Genomic DNA, 26,979 nt, shown 5'->3' with positions numbered 1-26,979 from the left:
TTATTATTTCCTTACTATGATGGGCACAGACAAAGAGTCCTAAGTAAATAAAATCCCAGATGTAGTTTATTGTTCAACAAAAATCCCCAAAATCCCCCCAAAAATTCAGATTTGGTGCATAACGCGGGACTATATATATATATATATATATATATATATATAAGTATAGACATGCTCGGAAAACACTGGGGACTCTTATTTTGAAATGATGAAATGAGGAATGAACTATCGGGAAGATTTTTGCCGAATAACGATAGTTCCAAAAAGCAACCATCGGTACCGATTAATCGGTAAAACCGATTTTTCGCCCTACCTCTAATTTGAATATGTATATAAATGCTCAAATATATGAATTATAATTTTATACATGTTCGTATATGACCATATAGATTATATTTTTGTATCAGACGATGTTATAATCGCAACATACACCAAATTATTGAATCCTCATTTGCGTTTTTAGTTTACAGATTTATTGTAGGTCTATTTTAACCTTCATTTTAAGGGTCTTCCAATAGCCATATCACAGGCTTCACCTAAATCAGTGGATCTCAACCTTTTTTGAACAAACGCCCCTGACCTCTTCATGATCCTCTTAACGCAGCCACCCCCAATAAAAAAGCAAAAAAAAAAAAAAACACTTCAGAAATACTATTACAGCCAAACAATTGCAACACTGATACCTGAAGCCTGAGTTTTGGTAAAAAAAACTGAAACAGAAGTTTCTTATTGTATTTAAACTACATGTAAAAGCCTCAAGTTGAGTAATATTGTGTTTGGAAAAAATGCAAAAACACATGGATTGTTTGAAAGGTATTGCAAATGTATTTAGAAATTCAAACAAATTCAGGCTCACACACACATTTTTTAAGATGAACCAATCACGTGAACAATAACGTAACTAACCTAAATGGCCAATGAAAAAGCAGCGGTCGCTCACGCACTCAATTAGGCAATATATACTAGGCTTCAAATTTGAATAGCTTACAAACGGTCATTTGATTTCAAATGACTAACAAAGACGTACAACAGCTCGCCACCTGAACTGAACCGAAGAAAAACGACGCCAAAAACAGCCACTTTTTTTAATTAATTACGGTCATTAGTGTGAGCCCTGAGCACTAATTATGCTCTAATTATGTATTCGCGTTATGTACAGAAAAAGCCGTGAAAGCGCGCCTCTTAAAAGCATGTGTAACTTAGGAAGCGGCTCTCCTGGCATATCCTCCTGGTGAAGTGGCAGCAGTAATCCGAGCAAGACGAAGACATAGGCTAAGGAGAAGAGCTGAAAAGATTTTTGCGCAGGCCGCCTGTTGAGTACCTCTGAGTAACGCCCCCATTTGTGCCTGAGCCCCCTCTCTGCTGCCTCGTTCACACCGCCCCCCAACACTGTCCAAACGCCCCCTAGGGGGCGGTACCGCCCCCGTTGAGAAACGCTGACCTAAATGTATGGTCTTTTTGTTTGTATGTATTCTTTTTTTACACTAAAATATTGAATTGCATTTACACTGACACAAATGACACAGGCATACAATGATGATTTGTGCGTTTTCACCACAAAACAACACAAAAAATGGTGCAAATTGAGAAAAGCCGAAGTGGATTCAGTCCTTTTGGGCCACAACAATCAGAAAATCCTGGTGGGACTGGTTTACCCCCTCTGATGCATGCCAGTGCCTCTCATTTTGATTAGGCATCATAACTGACTGTGGCTTCATCACGTGAGGACAGACATCAGAGTTGAGACATTCAAAGCCTTATCAAAACTCTGCGTTTAAGCTTAGCACTGGCATTTTGCTCATTTGTGCTGTGATGAAACCTGCGGCCCTCCAAAGGCTGGTCTGGATTTGCCATCACCGAGCCGCAATGAGAGACCACTTTGCGGTTTACCGAAGTATCAGTTAATGCTCGGCACACGACTCCTATTTTCATCAAAAATCTTTTGTGAAGTTGATTTTGGAATGAGTGATATTAAGTTAAATCTATAAAGCAAGCGTCCGGGTCTACAAAAGGGCTTTACTGAAAGCACAAAGGAGTCATAAAGCACATTTACATGCCGATCCATTGACTCCCCTCCAACTGAGTGTTTGTGGTTTGACCTAGCGACAGAGATACTTCAGGAAATCCATAATGAAATTCATCCTGCCGATCTGCATTGAGTCGCACATGATGTGACCTACAAACTCATGCAAATCACAGCAGCACCATTTTCATATATATATATATATATAATGTATATTGCTCTATGGCAATGACTTTATCCCTCTATTTCTACAGGCCAAACAAAATGGGAAGTTTTTGTTTGATTTTTCACTGCATATACTTTGTATGTATGTATGTATGTATGTGTATATATATATATATATATATATATATATATATATATATATATATATATATATATTGTTTTTAACTGTTTGGATGGCCAGAACATCATTTGTTGATTTGATTTTCTCCAGAACTTAAACTTTTTTTATTATTTCCACTTGCGAGCCTGTTGAATTTCACTTCACATCCCAAACTGCACACAGACACATCGTTTTAGTTTCTCAAACTCTTTCTTTGTTGAAACGAAAAGTACGCGACCGTAGGACTCCATGAAGGGCTGCAGGCTTATATTTTGATAGACATTTAATTATAGCTTGCAGTCAAAGGCATTTTTGATGGAGACTAAATGGCCTCCAGTTAAAGAGATTTTCTTGCACTTTTGGCTGGCTTTACGCTCCGCGGAGTGATGATATGGATGTATTATATTCCAGTGTACGCGGTGTCTCATACAATCTCTTGCATTCATCTGTGTCACCGTACAGCTATCGTCAGCGACGCATTTGTCACCCTTTTTGTGATCCGCTAATATTGAAGTTAAACACATCACAGGCGCCTTTTACGAAGAGGAAAAAAACATCTGGTTTTGAAGTCAGCTGGGATTTTGGGCATGTGTACATACTGTAAAACAGAAAGATTGTGTTTTTGATGGTGTCTGCTGTACGCCGGCTGTCTGGAAAACAGAGGGAGTGAAATGTAAATCAGCTTCCTCTGCCTCCTCGTGCCGTGACTGTCTGCCGCCCCGTGCCTTCATCGAGGTCTCTAACTGACATCACTTGTACTTATAAATAACAGGAAGTTCTGTGGTTCACGAGAGAGGTAATGGAACGGCCGTGTATAATGCTTAAAATTCAATGGAGGCTACTGTTGAACGTCTCCCCGAAGGCATTTTTGTGCTTTTTTTCATGTTGAAGGTGAAGTGTGTAATTTTTTGATTTGTTATGTTACGTTTAATTTGTTGATGTTTAAGAGGGATGTCCCCTTACTGATCCTGTTACATTACAGCTTTGCTATAATTGCTTTTGCAAAAACACATTGTTTGGTTGTAGTTATGAAAACAGTGGCAACTTTTGTGAGCACAGAGATGTTTATTTTTTTTTCTTTTTTTTTTCCCTCTCCTTTTCTCCCCAATTTGGAATTCCCAATGTGCACTAAGTCCTCATGGTCGCTTAGTGACTCGCCTCAATCCTGGTGGCGGAGCACGAATCTTTGTTGCCTCCGCATCTGAGACCGTCAATCCGCGCATCTTATCGCGTGGCTTGTTGAGCGCGTTACCGCGGAGACGTAGGCGTATGGAGGCTTTACGCTATTCTCCATGGCATCCACGCACAACTCACCACGCGCCCTACTGAGAGCGAGAACCACGTTATAGCGACCATGAGGAGGTTACACCATGTGACTCTACCCTCCCTAGCAACCGGGCCAATTTGGTTGCTTAGAAGACCTGGCTGGGGTCACTCAGCATGACCTGGATTCGAATTTGCACCTCCAGGTGTGGTAGTCAGCGTCAGTACTCGCTGAGCCACCCAGACCCCCTAAAGTTAAAATTTTTAAGACAACGTTGACCAATGAAAATGGACACTTTTGTAATTTATGCTGCTGTTCTTATTGTTTATTGTTCTTCAATGTATGTGATTGTATGTGATGGAAAATGTGATTTCTCCTTTGTCTGCCCCTAATGTCACTTTATGGAAGTAAAATTTGTTATATGCCATTTTATGTTGTCTTTAAACATTTATAACAGGATTATGAGACTCGAAAATAGTATATTTGCAATCTACTATAAAAAATAAAATAAAAATACCTTTTTAATAACTACATGGTATAAAGAATTTGTAAAGGGTTAGTTTGTTGTTAAATCATTATTTATAAATCATCGTTCCTACATTGTTAATGAATAAATAGAGTATATACAAGTAGGATGTTATTCATTTTTATTTACTTTAGCAAACAAATTATTGCTGTTTATTAAGTTCACATGTAAGCAGATTGATAATGGTTTACATTCTTATTAAACAGCTTTTAATAATGGAGTAATGGAGCATTAATAAATGTTTTATTAGGCATATATATATATATATATATATACACTCACCTAAAGGATTATTAGGAACACCTGTTCAATTTCTCATTAATGCAATTATCTAATCAACCAATCACATGGCAGTTGCTTCAATGCATTTAGGGGTGTGGTCCTGGTCAAGACAATCTCCTGAACTCCAAACTGAATGTCAGAATGGGAAAGAAAGGTGATTTAAGCAATTTTGAGTGTGGCATGGTTGTTGGTGCCAGACGGGCCGGTCTGAGTATTTCACAATCTGCTCAGTTACTGGGATTTTCACGCACAACCATTTCTAGGGTTTACAAAGAATGGTGTGAAAAGGAAAAACATCCAGTATGCGGCAGTCCTGTGGGCTAAAAATGCCTTGTTGATGCTAGAGGTCAGAGGAGAATGGGCCGACTGATTCAAGCTGATAGAAGAGCAACTTTGCCTGAAATAACCACTCGTTACAACCGAGGTATGCAGCAAAGCATTTGTGAAGCCACAACACGCACAACCTTGAGGCGGATGGGCTACAACAGCAGAAGACCCCACCGGGTACCACTCATCTCCACTACAAATAGGAAAAAGAGGCTACAATTTGCAAGATCTCACCAAAATTGGACAGTTGAAGACTGGAAAAATGTTGCCTGGTCTGATGAGTCTCGATTTCTGTTGAGACATTCAGATGGTAGAGTCAGAATTTGGCGTAAACAGAATGAGAACATGGATCCATCATGCCTTGTTACCACTGTGCAGGCTGGTGGTGGTGGTGTAATGGTGTGGGGGATGTTTTCTTGGCACACTTTAGGCCCCTTAGTGCCAATTGGGCATCGTTTAAATGCCACGGCCTACCTGAGCATTGTTTCTGACCATGTCCATCCCTTTATGGCCACCATGTACCCATCCTCTGATGGCTACTTCCAGCAGGATAATGCACCATGTCACAAAGCTCGAATCATTTCAAATTGGTTTCTTGAACATGACAATGAGTTCACTGTACTAAAATGGCCCCCACAGTCACCAGATCTCAATCCAATAGAGCATCTTTAGGATGTGATGGAACGGGAGCTTCGTGCCCTGGATGTGCATCCCACAAATCTCCATCAACTGCAAGATGCTATCCTATCAATATGGGCCAACATTTCTAAAGAATGCTTTCAGCACCTTGTTGAATCAATGCCACATAGAATTAAGGCAGTTCTGAAGGTGAAAGGGGGTCAAACACAGTATTAGTATGGTGTTCCTAATAATCCTTTAGGTGAGTGTATATAGTAAATGTATATATCATTTCTTAATTAACTACAAATGTATGCCTTCTTAATGCTCTCATAAACTTCTTTACAACTGTTTTGCAACAACTGAAATACATTATACCGCGTAGTTATTATAAAGTTTAACCCAAAGAATTGGCACAAATGAATCGACGGCTACTCGTAGGACTCATTGAGGGCAGTTTAGAGACTCCCAGGCTGCACCATTTGTCCATTTTTGCGATTCTTCAGGCGAGTCACGTTCAGTGTGGATTTTATCACAGCAGAAGCCGTTCCTATGGTGATACACTCAGACTGATTGCCTTTAACAGTTACCGACTTCAAGCGTGTCATGGCCTCTGGTTGTAACCTGATCAAAGCGTATTTTTAAGCGGCTCTCTGTGAACTCTTGGGTTCATCACTGCCATGGTGCCAATCGCACAAAATTCTTCAGTTGCATTTTTTTGTGGCTTCAGAACATTTAGACTAACGTAGTCCATATTTCACACTTTGGCAAACATCTAGACAACTCTTCTGCAACGTAATTGAAAATACCTGGAGCTATAATTTAGCTTCTTTTTTAGTTATATAAAATGTAGTTCCCTATATTATTTTGCCACAACTATTTATTGCATGGTGTGAGTGCTACAGTATTTGTGCACAAACACTAGCATTCTTGTGGGTTACACGTTCTGTCTATCTTCAAGAACAATATGCTGAGAGCTGGAAAAGATGACTAGATCCAATTATGTTATGATTAAAACTTGGAAATACATTGAAAACAAAGTGGGATTTAAAAAAATATCTCCGCTTGTTTTACTGCTTTTTTGGGGGCAGCCTGTTGGAATTTTTTTTTACTATTCTTTTAATAAATATTAATTGGAGGAGTATTTTTTCAAAGCAGAACTAATGACAAGCCACGTGATAAAATGCACAGATTAACGGTCTCAGACGCGGAGGCAACTGAGATTCGTCCTCCGCCACCCGACTCACCATTGAGTCACTACGCCACCACGAGGACTTGGAGCACATTTGAATCCATTGTGTGCTGAGTGACTCCAGCCAGGTCTCCTAAGCAACCAAATTGGCCCGGTTGCTAGGGAGGGTAAAGTCACATGGGGTAACCTCCTCGTGGTGGTGATTAGTGGTCCTTGCTCTCGGTGGGGCGTGTGGTAAGTTGTGTGTGGATGCCACAGAGAATAGCGTGAAGCCTCCACATGCGCTAGGTATGCGCGGTAACGCGCTCAACAAGTCACATGATAAGACGTGCCGATTAATGGTCTCAGACACGGAGGCAACTAAGATTCTTCCTCCGCCACCAGGATTGAGGCGAGTCACTACGCCACCATGACAACTTAGAGCCCATTGGGAATTGGGCATACCAAATTGGAGAGAAATAAACAATACTGTTCCAATTTTTTAAAAACCATTAATTGGACTAATATTTTTTACAATTCAGAACTATTGATAACAGATACAACTAACTTATAACTAGGGATAGACATTACGGCCAAGTCGATTAATCAGTTAATATTTGATTTTGAGATGTATTGTTATTAATATTAGTTTAGTTGACTTACAGAAATGTAAGCACAGTGTAGTTCTAGCGGGAAGACTAGCAGCTGTACATCATCGCACCATTAGCTGGGTAACTCCCAGCCAATCGCATGTAAGCCATTGCTTTATAAGTCTGCTCACAATCTATCACATCGCTGTTTCAGTGTGCTAAACACAGGCAACCTCCACCACCCCACCACCACCAGTTGAGCCCTGTCCCGCACGGGGGTAGGCTCCTCGGCTGCCTCCTATCTCCGGCAGGACATGACGGTTCCGGGTACAACTCCCTCAGACCGCCGGACGAGAGAGACATTACTTCCTGTTTTACATTTATCAAATAAATGGCATCTTAAACTTCACTCAAGCCTGCGTGTCTGCCCGATAGAAATGGTCATTTCAGAAGTTTAATTTCCAAAGGTTTCCGATAACTTCAACAATTGATAGTGCAAACACTTTATTGATTTTGAAAACACTTATTCTAAAATAAGTGTTCACCTTTTTTTTTAATTCAGTAATTTTGTGGATTGGATTATTTGTTATCATTAAATTGTATTATTTGTATCAACATTATATCTTTAGATAATGCTATTAGCATTGGACATTAAAGGAATATTTCGGGTTCAAAACAAGTTAAATCAAAATCGTTTGTGGCATATCTCGACTTAATAATAATAATATTAATAATAAAATAGTCAATATCAGTGCTACATTGAGGCACTTACAATGGAAGTGAATGTGGCCAATATTTGGAGGGTTTAAAAGCAGAAATTTGAAGCTTATATTTTTATAAAAGTACTTTCGATTAATTCCTCTGTCAAAACTCATGTATTTTTGTAGCTGAAAAGTTGTTTAAATTGTCATTTTAGAGTTTTAGTGTTTGTTGACGTAAAATCGTCATGCAACAAAGTTGTAACATTGGCTGTAACTTTACACAGAAAAGATTAGTAGTGATTTTTTTCACACTAATGTCACGTTAGCACACATATGGTTTGTTTTGTGGCTATACTTTTGAAACAGTGAGTATTTTAACGTTCAACAATTGGTCCCCATTGACTTACATTGTAAGTGTTTCACTGTTACCTTGATTTTTGCTTTTTTAAAGAAAAGGTACATTTTTGTGGTAATCAACATAATGCCACAAATACTGTCGATTGAGCTCACCTCGTACTGAACCTGGAATATTCCTTTATAAAGCCCATATTGGTCGAATCAACTCTACAAAAACGTTTAAAAGGCTTAGACTGAACCTTCAGGGTGTCTGTGCTGTTTTTTTGGAAAGCTTTCAGACTTATCACTGTATTTATGTTGTTCAGCTGAATGTGACATAAAAGTGTTTTGCCACTCAATCTGTAATTAGTGGCTATAACCAGAGAACAGAATGGCCCTACACCCATAAGCAGTTTGTTTATATTGCCTACACATCAAATGATTCGTGCCCTTCCCTAAAACATGCTTACGTTTTATCACACGCTATCTTATTGCCTTTATCAAGAATGCATGAATACACATACAATGAACACGTCCTGTGTGTGCAATCCAATTGTTACAATACTGTTGCGTTAGTGGTTTCTATTTAGAACGTGTTTTTGCTGCGGTTGATTTTCTAACCAATCCTAGACGTGTGCTTTTAGCAGTGAAACGACAATGGCCAATCAGAGATGCAGTGAGTCTACAGTTCAATCACTCATGACAACCAATTCTTATGCGCAAGTTTTAAATCGTCTGATGTCCAGATGCATGCTTGGTGTTTAATTTCTGTTTGCAATGGCACATGGAATGTATTGCTAAATAAACATCATCTAACACTCGAAAAGAAGCTGTAGAACAAAAGTGAGCAATTTTGAATTCTTTTCAATTCGTTGCATGTCGCGCCGTTTTATTTACCAAAGGTAAACAAACTGCAAATGTGCAACGCGACAAAACTAAAATGACCTCGACCGTTATAATCAAGGTACAGACAGGGTTGAAATAACTGAATTAACTGATTTATTGTGTTGTTTAAACAGTTATATTTATTATGTGAGCATATGTAAGTGCAGAACTCTGTGTCCTACCCAATCTCACTGCGAAATGGTCAGGATTCACCAATGTTTGCTGAAACACTGTTGACAAGCTATAGCAAGTCAGTCGATAAGCTGTTATTTTGCTGCTGATATACAGGCTATTGATAAGTCCACTGAATGTTTGTTGAAACACTGTTGTCTAGCTATAACAAGTCAGTCAATAAGCTGCTATTTTGCTGTTGTTATACAGACTATTGATAGTCTACTGAATGTTTGTTGAAACACTGTTTACTAGCTATAGCAAGTCAGTAGATAAGCTGTTATTTTGCTGCTGTTATACAGGCTGTTGATAGTCTACTGAATGTTTCTTGAAACACTGTTGATTAGCTATAGCAAGTCAGTAGATAAGCTATTATTTTGCTGCTGTTATACAGGCTATTGATAGTCTACTGAATGTTTGTTGAAACACTGTTTACTAGCTATAGCAAGTCAGTAGATAAGCTGTTATTTTGCTGCTGTTATACAGGCTGTTGATAGTCTACTGAATGTTTCTTGAAACACTGTTGGCTAGCTATAGCAAGTCAGTAGATAAGCTATTATTTTGCTGCTGTTATACAGGCTATTGATAGTCTACTGAATGTTTCTTGAAACACTGTTGGCTAGCTATAGCAAGTCAGTAGATAAGCTGTTATTTTGCTGCTGTTATACAGGCTATTGATAGTCTACTGAATGTTTGTTGAAACACTGTTGATTAGCTATAGCAAGTCAGTAGATAAGCTGTTATTTTGCTGCTGTTATACAGGCTATTGATAGTCTACTGAATGTTTGTTGAAACACTGTTGATTAGCTATAGCAAGTCAGTAGATAAGCTATTATTTTGCTGCTGTTATACAGGCTATTGATAGTCTACTGAATGTTTGTTGAAACACTGTTGATTAGCTATAGCAAGTCAGTAGATAAGCTATTATTTTGCTGCTGTTATACAGGCTATTGATAGTCTACTGAATGTTTGTTGAAACACTGTTGATTAGCTATAGCAAGTCAGTAGATAAGCTGTTATTTTGCTGCTGTTATACAGGCTATTGATAGACTACTGAATGTTTGTTGAAACACTGTTGATTAGCTATAGCAAGTCAGTCGATAAGCTATTATTTTGCTGCTGTTATACAGGCTATTGATAGTCTACTGAATGTTTGTTGAAACACTGTTGATTAGCTATAGCAAGTCAGTAGATAAGCTATTATTTTGCTGCTGTTATACAGGCTATTGATAGTCTACTGAATGTTTGTTGAAACACTGTTGATTAGCTATAGCAAGTCAGTAGATAAGCTATTATTTTGCTGTTGTTATACAGGCTATTGATAGTCTACTGAATGTTTGTTGAAACACTGTTGATTAGCTATAGCAAGTCAGTAGATAAGCTATTATTTTGCTGCTGTTATACAGGCTATTGATAGTCTACTGAATGTTTGTTGAAACACTGTTGATTAACTATAGCAAGTCAGTAGATAAGCTGTTATTTTGCTGCTGTTATACAGGCTATTTGTAGTCTACTGAATGTTTCTTGAAACACTGTTGATTAGCTATAGCAAGTCAGTAGATAAGCTATTATTTTGCTGCTGTTATACAGGCTATTGATAGTGTACTGAATGTTTGTTGAAACACTGTTGATTAGCTATAGCAAGTCAGTAGATAAGCTGTTATATTGCTGCTGTTATACAGGCTATTGATAGTCTACTGAATGTTTGTTGAAACACTGTTGATTAGCTATAGCAAGTCAGTAGATAAGCTGTTATTTTACTGCTGTTATACAGGCTATTGATAGTCTACTGAATGTTTCTTGAAACACTGTTGATTAGCTATAGCAAGTAAGCCCATAAGCGCAATAATCACAATAATTTTTGTCATAATCGTGCAGCCCTACTGTGACTGATGAAATTGATGTATTTGACATAATTGTATCAGTCTATTAATACAAATTTTCAAGGTTTAGAAAATTGGACTACAGTAGAATATTAAATGGATCATGACATGCCATTATTAAATTATTTTAATATGTTCCTTAAAGCTTTTTTGCACAAAAAACATGATAATTTTCCACCCTCGTTCTGACCTTCTGTCAGAAACACACGGTTTAGGTGCTGCTTCTCTTTTAAGACTTTATGGCCCTCTGATCTGATTGGCTCTCTGCTCTTGACTGACCTGCTCTCTCCTTGCCATCACATTGTTCACCACTACTTGGTGGGGCTACAGAACGGTTGTTGTGGAGGTGGTCAGATTCATATATCTACCACAGTGTGACATCACAATGTGGAGGAAGTAGAGAACGAATACTCTTTTTGCAGTTAGGAGGAAGTTTTGAGTTCTGAAACATAACGTATGATTTTATAGTACAATGACCTCTTGTATGATAAAAGGTCAAGGACAGTTTTTTTTTTTTCATGTCATGCACACTTTAAGAACTGTATCAGATGTAAAAATTATTTTGAGGGCATTTTTTGCCCCCACCTTTTGAATTACTAGGACAATTAGTCATTTTTGGTGGCATTTTTGCACTGAGCCCCATCTTAATTTCTGACCCTGCAAGATAACCATTAATATACCAAAGTAAACCATTCATACGTTGAGGTAATACTTAACAATATGGTTCTATTTGTGACTAATAATGAACAATATGTTAAAATGTACAACTTTTAAAGTGTAACCTAGGTTGTTTTTCCCCGAAAAGTGTGAACTCAGTAGTGCAGTTAAAACATTATCGTTGACATTAACAATACCAATAGCATTTATATAAAATAGATAAGAATAGAAAGTTGTGATATCACCAACACAAAACTACCATGTTGTTTTTAAACGTGGAACCATCATAGTACTATGGTATTCTTTGAAGTGCCTTGTGTACATGCAAATACAATGGCATTTAAATATTGTAATAATTTGATACATTGTATATTTCAATATATCATCACTCTACCATTTTACATTTTTCAGTCCTTTTTTTTATAAGGCCTTGATAGCAATTACTTTCTCATGGCTGATTTATATTGCTTTTTATTTTCCCTTTTCAGTAGGATTTATTACTGGAAAAAGAATTTGTGATATACAGTGCTGTGAAAAAGTATTTGCCCCATCTTGATTTCTTCTTCTGCCACAGCATCTCAATTGAGTTCAAGTCAGGACTTTGTCTAGGCCACTCCAAAACTTTAATTTAGCTTCTTTTAAGACATTCAGAGGTGACTTATATACTCCTATGCTTTGGATCATTGTCTTGCTGCATAATCCAGTTGGGCTTGAGCTTGAACTGATGACGGGACGTTCTCCTTTAGGATTTTCTGGTAGAGAGTAGAATTCATGTTTCCCTCAATTATTGCAAGTCGCCCTGAAGCAGCAAAGCATCCCGACACCATCACACTACCACCACCATGCTCGACCGTAGGCATGATGATCTTTTTATGGAATAAGGGGGTTTGATTTCACCAGATGTAACGGGACCCCTGTCTTAAAAACAGGTCAACTTTCGACTCATCAGTCCACAGAACATTCTCCCAAAATGTTTGAGGATCATCAAGGTGTGTTTTGGTAAATTCAAACGAGCCTTAATGTTCTTCTGGGTTAGCTGTGATTTTCGCCTCGCCACACTTCCCTGGATGCATTTATGCCCCGTGTCTGATAGTGGAGTCATGAACAGTGACCGTTATTGATGCCAAAGAGGCCTGCAGCTCCTTGGACGTTGTCCTTGCCTTTTTTGTGACTTCCTGGATCAGTCATCACTGTGCTCTTGGAGGAACTTTGGAAGGTCGGCCACTTCTGGGAAGGTTCACTACTGTGCCAAGTTTTCTCCATTTGGAGATAATGACTCTCACTGCGGTTCTTTGGAGTCACAGAGCCTTTGAAATAGCTTTGTAACCCTTCCCAGTTTTTAGAAACAATTTAGTAATAGATATTCACAAAAACAGAAGAAATCAGGATGGGGCAAATACTTCTCACATCACTGTATTCATTAAGCGGATCATATGAAATCCAGGGGAAATAAATCGCAATTGTATCTTATGTTCAGGAAAGAATTGCTGATGCAAGAGCCATTTATGTGACTTTGTGGGAGCCTTAGTGAATGTAGCACTTTAATTTACCCCAACAATTAGGCAAATGTCAGCCACTCACTGTAATTAAATACAGCATTAAAATTCCGAATTGCCGGGAAGCTTTGCGTGCCATTGCCAAGCAGTACAGCCCACTGTCCTCCCGTGGTGTTTTGTCCAGCTGTGTAACCTCATTTACAGCGATCCGCACCGGACCTGGGTGTAACCATGGGCTCTCAGGTGGTTGACTAGCAACCTGTAGACATTTGTCTGTTTCAGGCTGCTTCTCCGGGGCTACGGCCTGTATAAAACCCTCTTTGCATTCAAGGCCCCTCTAATGTTTTCGTAAACTTGGACGGAGACGAGTCGCACTGGAAGCAAACAGCAGTAATGAGCTGGCACACAGAGTCTCTGGTTAACCAGAATGTAATTTTGGGACTGAAAAGAGCCTCTCATCACTATTGAGTATTTGTTTACCACAGTTAAACTTTAGTGTTTCTGGAGAGAGAGAGAGAGAGGGGTGCTCTGTGAAGACGCTTTAACTATTGCATTTCTGATGTTTGCCATGCTGGCTTTAAAATGACCATGTACTCCTGTGTATATATTGACTTGAGTCCACATTGACAATCCATGATTCAAATTTAAACCTGGAAATAAATGGAAAATAATACAACAAAACTGTTTAAAATTAGAGAAGTGTAAAATAGATGGTAAAATTTGGACTAAACTGTATTTCATCATTCTGTAAATTAAACCGTGTACATTTTGACAATGTACGTTCTATTACAAAACCTAGTGAACTGAGTTGTTGTCTACAGCCTAGGCAGCTGCCTTCTAAGACCAAGTTCACACTCATTCGTTTCACGTTTACGCCTCTCATCCACATTAGAACTGCTTTTTCCTCCACCGAAAAGGAGCGTTTTGAAAATGCTCTCCATTGCTGCATACTTTGGAAAACGATGACGTTAGGAAGCATTGTTTTCACACAGGAAATGGATTAGTGTGGATGTGGTCATGAGTTACGTTTTCCGAAGTATACGGTAATAGAGAGCGCTTTCGATAGCCTCAGTTCGGTGAAGGAAAGAGGTGTACAGGTCTGGATGAGAGGCGCAAATGTAGCGAAATGTACATTTACATTACATTTACATTTATGCATTTGGCAGATGCTTTTATCCAAAGCGACTTACAGTGCACTTATTACAGGGACAATCCCCCCCGGAGCAACCTGGAGTTAAGTGCCTTGCTCAAGGACACAATGGTGGTGGCTGTGGGGATCGAACCAGCGACCTTCTGATTAACAGTTATGTTAACAGTTATGTGCCTTAGCCCACTACGCCTCCACCACTCCATGCATGTATGCATTTTAATATGAAAACATATTAGTGTTAGCATGGCCTAAAGAAGCACTCTACCTGAAATGAAACCTTGTAAGTGACTGTTTCAAACTGAACAGGAGTGGTGGTGACGTAGTGGGCTAAAGCACTGAACTGGTAATCAGAAGGTTGCTGGTTAGATCCACACAGTCACCACCATTGTGTCCTTGAGTAAGATACTTAACTCCAGGTTGCTCTGGGGGGATTGTCCCTGTAATAAGTGCACTGTCGCTTTGGATAAATTTTGCCAAATGCATAAATGTAAATGTAACACGGATACTGTGTTTTAAAATGGTTTTCTTATGTAAACATGCACCAGATGGACATCTTTGTTTTTATTTCAGTATATTTTTAGGCGCTATATAAGGTATAAGGCAACTGAAAAGTACCAAAAACAATTAATGAAGGCAAGTTTCCAAATCAGTTTAAATGAGACTGTCATATAACAACTGTCATATTGTGTTTCCATTAAAATGAACCCCTGATGAAAGACATGCATTAAAGTCAAGACATGCATTAGTATATTCAAAATATGTCTTCATCTACCATATAATATACATATATATTTTCATAATTTCAGTCGATGCATTATGAATGCATGTGATGCTGCCTTGGAATTTGTCCGAAAGAATGCATCTTAAACATACTGCCTAGTGTCTACCTTTTCCAACAGCTCGCTCATGTTACTTTAAAGTGTTTCCTACGAAGGCAGCTCACTAGATTTACGAACAGAGCCTCAGACTTTGTTCTGACTCTTGAGAGCAAATAGTGACCAGAACAGAAAGGTAGAATCAACAAACAACCCATGCAACACAGATTACATTTGACCACTTGGTCTGATGGTGCAACTTTCTTTTAATCTTTCGAAGTCGCTGACATCAGTAAGTTAAAGAACAATATCCTCTGGAAGGTCTTATTTACTTGTGCTACATAATGAACTCCCAACACAACAGTGCCAGTAAGGCGGCTGTATTCTCGCTCATTGAGTCTTGCAATCCTTCAGGGAACAGCCGCAGAACAATAAAGAGATTCCTGAATCTTGCGCTTTGAAGTCAGAAGGAATAAGAAGTTTCTAGAGATTCTAGAGTTTTCTTTTTTGTCGAGGTTCAACGAATACTGGACTGCAGAAATGCAAGACCGTTAACGTTGCTTGATGTGCGCAAAACAACATTTCAATGCTGAGGTTCCTTTTATGTTTCGCAACCGTCTTATTAAAAGCATACATTGAGGAACGGCTTATTTAAATGCATGCTTTCCATTGAAGAACAACCGTTTTACGATTCAGTTGTGCGACTTCTACGTTTTCGAACTAGGACGAGACAACAACCATGTTTGGATATAAATAGAGGTTCCTGAAGTTTGCCATCAATATGTAAGCATCTTCAAATTACCTTCGCCGAACATTGTTCATGCATTTACATCTCTTTTTCCGCAGTCTTTCTCCGTTTATTCTGGACCCAGGAGATTCATGTTTATTAATAAAGAAGCCTTGTTAATATTTAGGCATCGTGGGAGTGTTAAGAGAAATCTTTGTTGTCTTTGTCAGCAAATTGACAGCGATTGCACTTAAACTTGGAGAAGAAGCTGAAGTTTTCTCATCGCTTTCAAACCTCTCCAAGTGAATCAAACACCAGCGTCTCTCCTCATTTTCCAGTGGAAAACAACTTCTTAGGAGATTCTCCTTTGGACGTCTAATACATATTTAACAGCTGAGGAGGAGCGCTTTAATAAACAGTGTCAACCTCGGTGAGGGAGTCTGTCTGATTAATTTTACATAAGCCCCTGGCCTTTAAACTCCCGAGCGGCTGTTATTTCCCCAAAAGATTTGGCGATATACCCGAAACGCCTTTACAAGTAGTTTTATGCTCGTAGTGAACACGCAAGACAATGAAACAGGAGCCGTGATGTCTAGTTCAGTAACTTGCAGCGTGATGCATGCCGTCAGAAGATGAGTCAACAGCCATTCCAATCACAAAAACAGCGTTGTTGACGGCATGCTCGGTTGGGGTTCATTCTTAATGACTGTTTTTCTCCTTGGCGCTTCACGTTTTGAGTCTCAACGTTTCCAAGAGTCATTCTCGGCCTATGTAGGGGCATTGATAATCGCTAATTGATTTAATTTAGGCTGTGTGATGCTGTCAGTGATGTACGGTTGTTCATGAAATCTATTAACCAAGTCGTTCCTAACTGGTTAAAAAGTGGTCTCAGATCTGTTCTGATCAGCGGCAGAAAAAACTCTGAATGCAGAGAAAAAATGCCACTGTTTTGAATAGTGAGGATGGCAAAATAAATACGCCTATTAACTTTTTAAAGGGAGGAGAAAACACCTCCCATATATTTTGACTTGTCGTTTTGCTAGTTTAGTTGTCTAGCGTTGTTTTGGATACTTTTCTTTTACTCGAAAACGAAAAGAAACTAATTCATCATTTTTCTTTTGTTATATGAAGGACTCATTAAAACTGACTTGTAAACTTTTGAACAGGCCTTCGTTCATTATTTCTGGTACTTTTCAGTTGCCTTTAATGTACGGATTTGACTGTTTTCTGTTTCAGACCCAAACGTTCAATATTAAACTGTGAAAATACATGATAAAATACAAATTATAACATGTTTAAAACTATGATAATCTAAACAAAGTGTGAAATAAACATAAAGCATTTCAATATTTATTGTGTGAAAATTATTTCTATCAAAATTATTTTTTATTATTTCTATCGTAATTCTATTTCTACGAAAATAATTACGTCGTGGCGTCACTTATACAACACCAAACAAATTTTCCCCTTATACATTTATTTATTTATTTCAAAAGTTAGTGTACGTGTTAACCAAGTTGACAAAAGTGTCAGTGCATGCTTGAGATGAAACTTGAGACAACAAAAAAAGAAAATTCACCGTACATATCGGTGTCAGAGAGGAAGAGGAGATGAGGAGGAGGAGCCAATATACGGTACGGGAGGCAGCAAGTTGTTGACGTTTTTTTTCTGCAACAATACATCCCACCACTTTGTCCACAAATAACTTTTATTTGTTTACTTACCGTAATTTCCGGACTATTGAGCGCACCCGAATATAAGCCGCACCCACTGATTTTTAAATAAAATATTATTTTGAACATAAATAAGCCGCACCTGTCTATAAGCCGCAGGTGCCTACTGGTACATTGAAACAAATTAACTTTACTCAGGCTTTAACGAAACACGGCATGTAACAAAAATAAATAGGCTTTAACGAAACACGGTGTGGCAGCGGGGCGTGGTCAAGCGCCGTCCGGAGAGAAAAGCGGTAAGGGCGCTTACACCTGAGCTAAATTATGTCTAACACCGGTGTCTAATTTCAGTAAGCATGGGGAGAGCGGCATAAAAAGGCAGCAGCCACAGAGCTGAGAGAGTGACACACGCCAGTCTAGTGTTGGCGATAGAAGAATTGAGAAACTTTATAAAATTGATTAAACATTGCTGTGGCCATTAAAAGCCTTACCTGGAACGCCAAGTGCCCTGCTGAAAACTGTCACACTGGTGCCCGCGTGACAGTTTTCCCAAGAAGGACACGTGAAGCAGGGCACTTGAAATTAGACACCGGTGTTAGACATAATTTAGCGCAGGTGTAAGCTCTTACAGCTTTTCTCCCGGACGGGCGCTTGACCACGCCCCCGCTGCCACACACGACTTGTAATAAAACATTTGCAGTAAATAGTAGCCTACCAAGAAAGTCATTGGTCACTATCTTCCTCGTCCAGTGCACTGAAACCACTGAAGTCATCTCCTTCGGTGTCGGAGTTGAATAGCCTCAGATTTAGTTGTCTTTTTGCACTGAGTCAATTCCTCACGCTGCTGTTTCCAACGTCTTATCATCGACTCATTAAGACCAAGCTCCCGTGCAGCAGCCAGATCAATCGCCTTCAACTTGAAAGCTGCATCATATGCATTTCTCCATGTCTTTGCCATGGTGAGGGTGACAAAATTACTACCGTAATCAGAATGATGGGAAGTTTGAGCCTCGATTTAATCTAAACAGTATACAAAAAAGTTGTTTTGACCTTAACCCGCTCGGCAATTTCATTGGTCTAATGAAAGCTTCACGCCAAAAAACTGAGCACGTCACAGAATGTTTTATATATATATATATATATATATATATATATATATATATATATATATATAACATTTGAAAGCGGAAAAATCCATATATTAGCCGCGTCATTGTATAAGCCGCGAGGTTCAAAGCGTGGGAAAAAAGTTGCGGCTTATAGTCCGGAAATTACGGTATTAATTTATCTGTTAATCCAATATTGACTAACCATTTTATGCATTCATTATTATTATTATTATTAGCCTTTTCGAAAACAAACCGGGGCGGTTGTGGCTCGGGTGGTAGAGCGGGTCGGCCACTAATCGCAGGGTTGATGGTTCGAATCCCGGCCCACATGACTCCACATGCTGAAGTGTCCTTGGGCAAGACACTGAACCCAAGTTGGCAGGCTAGCACCTTGCATGGCAGCTCTGCCTTCATTGGTGTGTGTGTGTGTGTGTGTGTGTGTGTGTGTGTGTGTGTATGGGTGAATCAGTCACAGTGTAAATCGCTTTGAAATCCACTAAGGTTATAAAAAGGCGCTACATAAGTGCAGACCATTTACCATTTTACCAAATACAGTCAAACGGATGCATACTGATATTAAATGAGCATGAGGTGAAGCTGTAGGTGTTTAAAGTTTACTAGGTGTAATTTCACATTTGTCCTGCAGGTGGCTGCATAACTCTGTGTCCTTACAATGCTCTTAGCGCTGTACGATTACTCCAGAGCACTCGTTAATCTACAAGCATCATCAAGTGCTACTTAAGTTACGATGCATTTGGGAAATGGTCAAGAAAACGAAGATGATTTGTAAGATGGATTCTATGATCTACTTAGGCTTACAATGCTTTTGGGAAATGAGGCCTAGACTGGTTCGAACTGACAAAGTCTACGGTAGCTGAGAAAAATATAATCTCCGAATGCTATTCTGAGATGCTGGTTTGTGCTGTTTTGGTGGCACGAGGGGGACCTATGCAATATTAGGCAGGTGATTTTAATGTTGTGACTGATCGGTGATATATCGGTGTATCAATTGAGGTACCAGTTCTGGGTTACAGGCCAACTCAGTACAGTCAGCTTCAAAATGCAATTATGATTTTATTGCAAAATGTAGAATTCTTCCTCTCCAAATGCCCAATATAGTTTGACACAGTGTTACTGTGATATGCAGAAGTGTAGTGGGCATATCTTACAGCTTCTGAGCTTTAAAATCTGTAAGATGACAAAGTGTTTATTTTGTGACTTCAAAACACTTGTAACCAAAGCTGAGAACCGGATACTATAGAACCAGGCCCCGCATGGAAAGAGCCGCTCCTGTGCTCCCCGAGCAGATATCTGATACGGGAAGGTGTGTGTGTGTGTGTGTGTGTGTGTGTGTGTATGTGTGTGTGTGTGTGTGTGTATTGTGTGTGTGTGTGTGTGTGTGTGTGTGTGATTGCGATTGCTGTGGTCAGATTACCAGGCCAGTTAGACGATGGTGTTTTGTCCTTTAAAGCTAATGTTTAGGTTGTCCACGTGCGTTGTGGCTGTACATGTTCTGCACGCTGCTCACACTCACGCGGCTGCTTCCGTAATTAATTCTGATGTGCTTGCTGGCACGGGACCGCAACCAGGTTGATTGGCAGGTGTGTGATGTCATTTAAACCCCGTTTTTCTTGCATTTAGCTTGGCTCATTCTAGCCTTGGAGGCCTCTATGTTTCAACGCTACTTTTCGTTGAGCATTAAAAGTTTTAAAGTGATAGTACACACAAAAATGTTTATTCTGTGCTCATTTATACCCACCCTCATGTCTTTTCAAACCCGTATGACTTTCTGAGTCAATTTGAAAAAATTTGAAAGCTAGATGTATGCCGATATTCGCTAATACGGTACGGTATTAACATGCATGAATGCTATGGGGAAAACCATTTTAATGAACCTATTTGCCAAATTAAAATGTTCTGCTCTGTAGCTTCCAACTAGTCAAGTATAACAACCAGGGACCAAAATGAACTCTCACCAAGCTCCAAATGTTTTTTTTTCCCCAGTTAGTTGTTGGAATCACATTTTTGGAGCCAGGTTGGAGACAGACAGTTCGACTCCCAACTCATCGCTTATTGTTTACATATCAAAAATGTACATTTTTAAGGGGAAATAAAGCATTACAAGGGCCTATTTGAAAACACTCCATTTCCCCTGTGGTGAGGTGCAGAGCCGCATTTGGAAAAGGAAGCCAAGGATGAGGAAAGACGCCAATGCAACGAATCCAGTTTTGTTCCCAAGCGCTACACTCTCATTCCGGGCATTTTTACATAGTGTTTTCCCTCATAGCCCTGGTGTCTATCATATTATAAATATTTTAAAGCAACGTTCTGGTGTTAAGAAAATCCTGCATGCCTGCAGAGGTTAAATCAATACGTCGGGCAGGTTTGGGCTATGGTGGGTTAATGGGCCGAACAGGTAAAGCCTTGTTGAATCACTTATTATAGGATAATCAAAACAGCCAAGTGGAGTCAACGTCCACTTATCTGAACATTTTCTATTTTCCCCTCGAAGCTGCCTGAGGCTTCGACTGCAGAAAGTGGCTCGCTAGAATCACCTGGCAAATTTAGCAAAATTAGAGCATGGAGTTGATTTCTTTTTTTTGGTTTGAGAGAGAAATGCTTTCTTTGGATCGTAAGTCGTCTGTTTATACAGTATATTTTTCTTTTGCAATATCCTTCATCTGTCTTGCCAATTGCTTCATGAAGGCAGATGACAAATGTTGGAGGTAAGGGGCACTTTAAAAGCCTTCTGCGTCCAATGTTCCAGTATATGAGGCTGAATATTTTGGATGCAAAAAACAGGGCTTAAGGCCCCTCTTTTTGTGGTTGCTGATTCAAGATTGAATTGATTGATTTCTTTTTATTGAATATTGATGAAGCTATGCATCTTGTGTGGAAAAAATCATAATTGCAACTTAAGGTTGTTCTAATTAAAATTCATTAAACGATGTTGGCGAGTGGGCCTTTTACCCCACACCTGGGAGTAATAGTGATATAGTGTAGATAAAGGGGCAATAAATAATAGGGCAACATTTGTCAACTTATGCTAATACTTCTGAGACAGCAATATGCATTATTTTTATTTCTATTAACAATTGAAGATAATACTAATTCAAAATAGCCACTTCAGATTGGTGAGATGTGTGCACCATTTCCTGTTCATTTCAAGCACATTTGGCATTTCGTGACATCAAGTATTCTACAAGTCAATGTGACTCAGTCACTGTGATAATGAATTCTGTAAAAAAGTATATAGTTAATTGTTAGTTCACGATACCTAATGCATTAACTAATGTAAACAAATGGAAACTTATTTTAAAGTGTTACCAAATCTTTTTTTTTTTTTTTTGCCAACATACCATCCATTCAATTATTGGACAGTATTAAAAAACGTTTGATTTAATCACCTTGACTAAATCTGAAAATGACAGATTTTTTTCCCCTCTAAATAAATGTGATCGCTTTAGGGAATCTCATTAGCCACATACATTTGCAACTTTTTAAAAGCTATTACATGCTAGAAGAAATTACCTCAAAATGAACATTTAGTCATTACACACGATGACCTCATGGGACAAATTGGCAGTGCATACTGTCAAACAGGTGTTCGGGAAAGTGCTGTGGTTGTTTTTGCTGCTATTTACTTGCATGGCAAGTTTTGGGAAAAATAAAATCAAAAGTGCCCTTTACCCCGGACAGTAGCCCTGTTGTATCCTAGTTGAATGCCACATTTTCCTATTATTGATAGTTATGTTGTGATTCATCAAATCACATACAAGAAATGCATTTAGCATTAGCATTAGCATTGGGTTTAGTTCAAATTTCTAACCCAATTTTTGCATGACAGTAGTACCACATTTTTGCTGTTGACTTATTAAAGAAGAAGCATATCGCATGTTTTGTTACGTTGAAAATCTTGGGATTCTCTTTTCAATGACACCTGGAAATAAAGTTTTAGGGTTTAAACCAAAGAAGGCGCAAGACGTAAAATTAAGAAGAAATATTTCTTAAGCTGCGTATACACACTGCCAGCGACATCGCGCGCGACAGCGACTCCATCCCATTCATTTTCAATGAGAGCACAGCGACTTCCGGCGACACGAGCTGTCGCGACCGTTGGCGACTAGATGTGGGCGTGTCCAGCGATGCGACAAAGTTGAGACAAGTTTAACTTTATTCAAATGAAGAGCGACTTACAGAAGCGAGAGTCAATAGGAGAGAATATGGGAGAGCTCACGTGATCCTTCTCTCTCTCAGCTCCTGCAGTAATGGAAAGATGGATGAAAGGCTAATTCTTGATGTTAGAAATTTTCCAGTGCTCTATGATATGGATATGGTATATCCAGCCGCAGCTCTTGCACCAGCCGGTGGTAATCGCCGTGCTGACTCCGAGATTGAATGGTTTTGTGGACCCAGACAGACGTTTTCGCTGCAGATAAACAGCCGCTATGGCAAACAGCACGCCTTGTTTCTCGTTCATCTTTGATATAAAGCATTTTATGTACCGATTCCATTTATATTTAGTCTTTTCCCTCCAAAATGTTTGTTTTTAGTGCCAAGAAAAGCGATTTGCTGTCAAGAGCAATGGAATGACATCCATGAATGCCATTTATAAACGTTACTAGGCAACCAGTAGTGGGAACGCCCACTAGCGACTTCACCGCCAGCCACTGGCGACCTGCAGCGACAAAGCCGCTGGCAGTGTGTACGCAGATTTAGGTCACTAATCAAAAAAGCAAATTATAGTGACCTTGATCATGTTAAAGGAATGCTCCGGGTTCCATACAAGTGGAGCTGAATCGACAGCATTTATGTCAAAATGTTGATTGCCATGCAAAAAATCGACTCAAATCGACTCATATCTCCTTTTTTTTTGTTTTTGTGTGATAAAATTTTTTTTTCTCCCCAATTTGGAATGCCCAATTCTCAATGCGCTCCAAGTCCTCATGGTAGCGTAGTGATTCGCCTCAATCCGGGTGGCGGAGGACGAATCTCGGTTGCCTCCGCGTCTGAAACCGTCAATCCGCGCATCTGATCACGTGGCTTGTTGAGCGCGCTACATCCGTGTCATCCACGCACAACTCGCCACGCGCCCCACCGAGAGCAAGAACCACATTATAGCGACCACGAGTGGGTTACCCCAACGTGACTCTTCCCACCCTAGCAACCGGGCCAATTTGGTTGCTTAGGAAGCCTGAACGGAGTCACTCTGGCACACCCTGGATTCGAACTCGCGACTCCAGGTGTGATAGTCAGCGTCTTTACTCGTTGAGCTACCCAGGCAACGTCTATCCTTTTCTTAAAAAAAGGTAACCGTGAGACACATGGAAGCCGAATAGTCCTTTTCTGTTTTGCGTTCTTTTGCACACTATTTATTTGCATTGAAACTTTGAGTGGAAATTTGGAACATTGATTTAACCATTTCTTATTTTGATAGGTCGCTTTTTGCGTTAATGACAGCATGCTTTTGAGCTGACATGAACAAAACTTGATGATCGTGTTACCCAGCATGATTTGAAAATGTTCCAAAGAGCATCTTGTGTGTAAAAAGACCCCACTGTATACTCGTATACATTTATATTTATAAGTACCTCTCTGGAGATGGCCTAAAGGCGTTCCAATCTCATCAGAACCATTTGTCCGAATTCCAGCGCTATAATCCTCCTTTTTAAATACACTTACATCAGACATTGGCAACATCCCTTATACATAATCCACTGCCTGAGTTCTGTGTTTTCATATATATTTCCATCAGCGTCTGCTTCAAACAGTGATATATCAGAGGCGCTGGGTTGGCTGGCTATGATTTAAAGATGGTTTGTGGCCACTCAAGGTTTATTGACTGGGTTTCTATGTTACAGAAGTCGAGTCTCTTTGCATTATGGGACTTTTTATTGTTTCCCACTTTTAATGTGATGTTTGGCCAGCGGAGACTCAATGGTTAAGTGTTTGATTATTTTCTAAGTACCTCCCTCCGGGGTTTGTACGAGACATCGATAGGAGAAATGCCTCTTTATAGTGTGAAACGGCAAGGATGATTTTGATGAGGTTTTGATGGCATATTTGGTCAAAAACAGTCAAATGAAATGGATTTATGGTTATTATGATGTACTATTTGTTTTAAGGAAGCATATTCAGATAACAACGCTTTCAATTATGCTTTTAAATTGGTCAAACCGATTAAAAATAAACAAAAATATTCTGATTATACAGAATTGATGTTGCAATTCAGATTCAGTCACTCTTGTCTTTTCCAGCAGAGGCTTTGGTAGATTATTTGGTTGTTATTAATTTTAAGGTTATTTTAAGGGAAGAATATAAAAAAAAATGCTTTAAAAGTCAAACTTATTGAAATGGCTTTCTCACACTGACAAACGCATTCGGATTGAGTAGAAATGGTGTAGAAATTCGGTTTCAATCCCTCACAAGACTTGAAAAGGTTTATTTAGTATTATACAATAGTGTCCAAAAGTCTAAAATCACAGTGTAAATACTTCTATTTTGCATTGTTTTCTAATTCAATAGGCATTAAATTATAATCATAACAATTTGAGTTCAAGTTGGATTGGATGTGAGTTAAATGTGAACAATAAAAATGATTTTGCTTCATTGACAGCGTTCATTCAAGCTGGCATGAATCAAATCTGATCATCACTTTCCATCAGAACTTGCAAAATCCTGAAGCTTTCTGTTTATTTCCAGTCTTAAACGAAAAAAATGACAAAATCTCAGATTTTCACTGTGGTCTCAGACTTTAATATTTAATATTAAAGACAAACCAAAATAAAAAAGTAGCAACTTCATGCTTTGCAAACATTGTTCCTTTCTTATGTCTCTGTTTTGAAGAGTTGCTTCAACACAAATTAACTTATGCAACAGCGTCTCTCGTATCCCGTTACACTCGCCCCGTCGGTGGAATTAGTGCTCACTTTGTCTTCCAGTCTGTAATCTGGCTAATTACATATTCTTTTCATGTCTTTTTGAAGCACAACGTCCCCCCACACACTTTCACGCTGTCCGTTATCATTGATTTCGGTCTCCTTTAACTGTCCTGTCCTGAACGAGCAATTACAGATTTTGAGACGGATTATCGCATGCGTTGCGTTAGCGACAAACTCGCGTTAAGGATAGGCACATGGTCTGAGAGATGCTGCGATTCGGTCCTAACATGTCACACATGGTCGAAAATCATTTCAGGCCATCTGCTGCCAATATGCCGTAATAGAAATGTGCCAGGACGGTAATCGTCCTTGATGTCGACGCCAAGATAAGAGCAAACAATGTTTTTTTTCCTCACAGACAAACCTTTGATGATTTAAAACAATGAATACATACAGTATGAAAGCACATAGACCAAACGCGAAACACTTTCCGTCCATGCACGTACTTTCAGGCATCCGACCGATGCTTGTTACTATGGAAACATTTCCATTAGTGTAAAATAGCTGGGGATTTAAATTTCCCAAATTAAAAAAAATTAGCATAATAATATGAAAATGGATGTGCAGTAGATATTGAATTTCAACTTTTAACTTTTAACTTCTAACTACATATTCAATGAGTTGGACTTATCTCGCCGCTCGCTCCGTGAGGGGCGGTTACTTGGGTCACGTTTCGTCCATTAAATGAGAGTTTTGTTTATCAATTAGCTAAATAAAGCTACACTATCCAGGCTAAATATGAAGCACGTGTCACCTCTGAGCCCTACAGTACGCTTCTAATTGATTAGTGATGGCGTGCAACATTTTCCAAGTGTTTGTTTAACATCTGTACGCTACGTTAATACGACTGAAGGATTTTTAGCATTACTAGTGACACTTTGAAATGTGACTATAACAGACTGTATCCGAATGTTCGGGATTTTTGTGGAGCAAATGTGATATTTTAGTATCAGCCATTAAAAACCCATCCTGGTAGACTACTTATCGAAATATTAGTCGTAAATGTTACATTAAGGGGTAATTATTGCCCCCTGGGTTTGAATTTCAGGGGCATTTTTTAGGTTGTCCTCCTTGAAAAGATCGATTGAGAGTATATTTGCTCCTAGCCATAAAATGAAATCAACGTCATATCAAAATGTATGTGTATAACTAGGTTAGACTAGAATATTAAGAGATATATCAGATGTTGCAGATGAGCTCATCACAAGGGCACATATTTAACATTTTGGAGGCATTATTTTTGTCATTTTGGCCCCATGCACCCCTTTCTGACTCTGGCACACATCGCACTCAATGCTGGATACAACCC

General features: G+C 39.1%; 1 protein-coding gene across 3 annotated transcripts in view; it reads left to right on the top strand.

Moving 5' to 3' along the window:
- The window catches only part of LOC127662448 (transcription initiation protein SPT3 homolog), a 147,300-nt gene that overhangs the window by 10,913 nt on the left and 109,408 nt on the right, over positions 1-26,979 (top strand). The gene's annotated exons all lie outside the window — the stretch shown is intronic.

The sequence above is a fragment of the Xyrauchen texanus genome, chromosome 22 (genome assembly GCF_025860055.1).
Source record: "Xyrauchen texanus isolate HMW12.3.18 chromosome 22, RBS_HiC_50CHRs, whole genome shotgun sequence".
Taxonomy (NCBI): domain Eukaryota; kingdom Metazoa; phylum Chordata; class Actinopteri; order Cypriniformes; family Catostomidae; genus Xyrauchen; species Xyrauchen texanus.
The sequence above is the reverse complement of the archived record's forward strand: the minus strand, read 5'-3'. Positions and strand labels throughout refer to the sequence as shown.